At 37.0% G+C, this 4,792-nt stretch overlaps 1 non-coding gene across 1 annotated transcript; it reads left to right on the forward strand.

The window, feature by feature from the left end:
* The first annotated feature begins 2,106 nt into the window (after window positions 1-2,106).
* LOC132212846 (U6 spliceosomal RNA) lies at window positions 2,107-2,213 on the forward strand. Its single transcript, XR_009447793.1, has one exon. It is a non-coding gene; the product is annotated as a U6 spliceosomal RNA (small nuclear RNA).
* Window positions 2,214-4,792: the final 2,579 nt, after the last annotated feature.

The following is a 4,792-nucleotide window of genomic DNA, read 5'->3' on the forward strand; positions in this document are numbered from 1 at the left end:
GATCCTTAGCGTGGGGCCTGCAGGAGGCAGCTAATCAATAATTTTCTCTTATCATGGTGTTTCTATCTCTCTCTTCCTCTCCCTTTCACTCTGAAATCAATAAAAATATTTTTTAAAAAAGGAGTGTCCTTTCATATCATCTGTACTATCTCTACCAGTATAGCTACATGTTCCATCCATTTTATAACTAGTATTTATAACATATGTTGCCAGTAAAACACAAATTAATATCTATTGGACATGTCTATTTATGTGTAATGTATATCTTCATTAACCATATAATTTATCATCCATATTGGAGCACTTTTGAAAGTAAAATGTAATTCTATTAGTGATAATGACAAGCTAACTGATGTAAATCCAGATGATAATTTAGCTCCTTTGACAAACTCACCACTAAATAATCATGTGGATTCTGGGGACCATCTATAATAATAAAAGTGTAATATGCTAATTAGACCAGTCATCCTTCCTGACGTCCTTCTGGACAACCTTCCAGATGACCTTCTGAACCAAGCTGGGGCTGCAGCTGTGGGATGGAGGCAGCCACCGCAGCTGCGAGGGAGGGATCCAGGCAGCCGCCGTGGCTGCAAAGGCCTACTCTTGCACGAATTTCATGCATCAGGCCCCTAGTATATTATACTTAATTATATGTGAGGAGACTAGCAATTCACTTTTTATTTAATCAATGTATATTTATGTTTTATGGAACTTGAATATGTAAATGAATCCTTTAACAACTCCATGTACATATACCCTGGTCATTGACTTTTGTTAACTCCTGTGGTACCCAGTTAACACGTTTCTGTCCCTCAGAAATTTGCTCCATCGTGCTGGGGGTGAAACTCTGCACAGCACATTTTTGTTTGGCCATCCTGCTCCTATTCAGGTTCCAACAACAATGGGCACTTGAGAGAGACTGGGAAGCTGGGGGTGGGAGGAGGCCTCATTTTCCACTTGCCTCTTTTCCTTTAGCAGCCTTTCTTCTTCACCATAGCAGTGGCAGTTACTTCCAATAGCAGCGGTTGAATCTAGTTTGCAGTTTTTTAACAAACTAGTCACAGACATAGCATCACTGTTCCTCCTCAAACACGCAGGCACGTTGGTCTGGCCCCTCAACTTCAGAGGTCTGGCTCTCTGCCAGCTCAGAGATCCCGGGACCAACTCCTCAGAGCTTCCAGTTCCAGTTCGTGGAGGACCCTTTCTCCAAGTTTGTGCATTTTAATGTTCCAAACCACTTTCTTTGTCCCATTTGCCCTAACAGTGGCAGGTGTTTTCTACCTTCAGGATACCTTACTATTTTCTCCATGTCTTTCCATTTACTTATTTAACACTGTCAACACTAATTAGGAATTATTTACATTATTTTGTTAGATAACTAAATTATACAGGCACCTTCTACAGAGATAATGCTGCTACATATTCCACAGAATATGGTTTTTTTTCTCTCTCTATAGGATCATGTTCTCACTCTGTTTATTAAATAATTAACTACCAGCATAAAATCAATAACCAGGCCTATGCAGGAAATGTGATATTGGTATTGCTTATGACCTCATTTTGCCATCTGTAGCTCCATATCTGAAGGCTCTAAACAGAAAATATTAATATCATAAACGAATTTTTCCTGACTGCAAAATCTTATCTTTTTACCTTCATTGTTTTGGTAGCTTCATTATAAATCATTCCCTCGATTATTTATGTCCTCTTTGAGGTCTTAATCGTAAACAAACATAGTCACAGGAAAGCAGTTACCATGGACAGAACTTCAGCTTTATTCTAATATCAACCTTCTTAATATCCAATATTTATTATATTTCTATTTTTAATCTTAATGCATAATATAGCAATTAAAATGGTAACTTAATATGTAAAAATATACAGAACTGTAAGGTATTAATAGAACTCATATTATGATAAATTTATACACACCTTCCTGTTTTAATCAGTGGAGTGCATTATTTCATTCAGCTCTTTTACTTAACATATTAAAAATAATTATCTATGTTCATATATATATACAGTGTGGGGGCAAACTAGGTTTACAGTTGTTCATATGGAAGATAATAAAATAATTAATAAAAAAGAATACAAGAATGAACTCTAGTGCTCAATTTGACAGCATATATGCTAAAATTGGAACAATACAGAGAAGATTAGCAGGGCCCCTGAGCAAGGATGTCATGCAAATTCGTGAAGCATTTCATATTAAAAAAAAAAAAGAACAAGAAATTCTGCGTTTCTCATACACACAACTGTAAGCATACTTTTGTCGCACCTGTATTCACAATGGTCATTCTATGAATAAAAAATATTCCATTAATTTGGTAAGTAAATATTTATGTAGCTATAGTTCAGCTTCTGGACATTTAATTTGGTTTCAGATTGTTTTGTCCATACAACCCACATCATAATGATATATATACATATATACATAATCATATATATAAGCTTTTCTTTGAAATATGTCCTTAGGGAAAATATTGAGTCTGAGAGGATGAAGTAATGTGACTAATAACATCAGAAAGAATCTGTTATTCTGATGGGTTACCTAGGCTCATCCAAGAAAGAGGAAAATCATGCTGGAATTTTTCTGTGTAGCCAAAAGATTTTGCATCGAAGATGGTAATAAGAAATTTGGGACTATATTTTTCATGGAAAGCTTATTTATTGGTAATGCATTTTTCAGGCATTTGTTTAGTGGGACATGAAAAGGGCCAGTCATATTTGCATTCAACATTCTAAAAAGTAATTAAGTTATTTTAGACTCAGTCAGCAAGTGAGATCAGGCTATTAAGTAGAGAGCAAGTTGAAGATTCTTAAAAACACTTGAATATTAAAAATCAAACTTACACTTGATAGTCTATTGAGACAGGCGCATTATTAACAGATCAGTGTTGTAGATACTCCATGTTTTAAGTCCACCTTCTTATTCCCTTGACGATGGTGTGGCTATCCATTTTGTTTTCACCAGTGAAATATAAGATGAAGCAATAGATTTAATAAACTAGGTCAAGGCAGAAGAAGTACCTGGTAAATGAAAAAAATTAGGAAGGAAAACAAGAAGGTGTGAGGAAGAGTAATTCCAAAGAAACCAGTGATTAACGGAATTACTAGTAAATTCTGATGAAAGAGGGAGGAAAGATCAGATCCAAAACCTGCACTCTTGGAACAATAATAAAACAGAGATTGTTGGTCAGAGAATTTTCAGTGGTCTGATACAAATAAGAGCTAGATTGGAGTGGATTAAAGAGTGAGTAAAAGTTGAGAACATGGACATCGATGGTTTGGATTGCTTTATCCAGAAGTTTGTTCATAAAGAAAGTGAAATAAATAAAGTGATAGTCAAGAGCACTGACCTCTTTTCCCTTAGATTGTCAAATAAAAAAAAATGACAACAGCCAACACAACAATAGCCATCCGGTGTGAATGAATCAAAATTATTCCAATTTTTTTGTCAGATCAGCAAAAACTTTAATACATATTTTTGGTGTGATGCAGAACTTTAGTAATTAGTTTATGTGTGTCATGAGATGAAAAACGTTGAAAATTGCTGCTCCAATGTGATGGAATGTTCCTCCAAGATTAGGTTATAAATCATTGTGACTTCTTTCTTGTTCACTTTTTTTCTCTCTTGTTAGCTCCTACTTGCTCAAATTGATGAAGCCAGCTGCCATGTTGTAAGCTGCCTTAAGGAGGGGAATTGAGGACAGCCTCTGCCAACTAGCCAGCAAGGAACTGAAGCTCCCAATCCCAGAGCCTGTAAGAAATTGAATGCTGCCCACAACCAATTGAGCTCTGGTGAATCTTGGATCCTATCAATATCAAATATTGAGAGGATCCTGGAGTATATCAATATCAAATAATGACATGGCTACATTCCAGATGACACTCTGATTACAGTCTCATGAGAGTTTGTGAGGCTGAGGATTCAGGTAAACCACTGGCATATTCTTGCCTCATAAATATTTACTGTAATATTCTAATTTTTGGATAATTTGTTTTGCAGCAATCGAAAACTGCTAAAATATGTCACACTAAGATCTAGAACCACCGTTTTTTTAAAAGTATATTTTATTGATTTTTTACAGAGAGGAAGGGAGAGAGATAGAGAGTTAGAAACATCAATGAGAGAGAAACATCGATCAGCTGCCTCCTGCACATCTCCTACTGGGGATATGCCCGCAACCCAGGTACATGCCCTTGACCGGAATCGAACCTGGGACCCTTCAGTCCGCAGGCCGATGCTCTATCCACTGAGCCAAACCGGTTTCGGCAAGAACCACCTTTTTTTTTTTTAAAAAAAATCAATGAATAAGGCAAGGTTTTTCTGCTTCAAGTTACCACTACATCTTGAATGCAGGAAAAATATACTTTGGGAATCACTCATCTGATATAACAAAAACATCTCAAAATAAAGTATCCTTAATAAGGCTGATTTTTTTTTCTTTCATATAACCATAAAGATTACCAAATTGTCCAGAGCTGAACTCGGATCAGTCCAAGCAGCAGTGTTGCCGGTGAAAATTGTGTTCTTCCACGGGATTGCTAGAAAAGCAATCCAAGAACCCACACCCTGGAGGGTGTGGTATGGCAAGATTTATTCCACAAGGCAGTCCCTGGGTTTCCAACGTCCCATCTCAGCATGCAGCCACGGAAAAGGTCCAACCTTGTCCTCATTAAGGCCAAAACAAAGGCCAGCTTCCAGAGTTTCTGTTTCATATTGAAACTTAGAACTTCAGAGCCCGGCAACTTGCCATGGGCCCCCAGTGGCTGCTAAACCTGCACGGGC

The sequence above is a fragment of the Myotis daubentonii genome, chromosome 11, assembly GCF_963259705.1.
Source record: "Myotis daubentonii chromosome 11, mMyoDau2.1, whole genome shotgun sequence".
Taxonomy (NCBI): Eukaryota; Metazoa; Chordata; class Mammalia; order Chiroptera; family Vespertilionidae; genus Myotis; species Myotis daubentonii.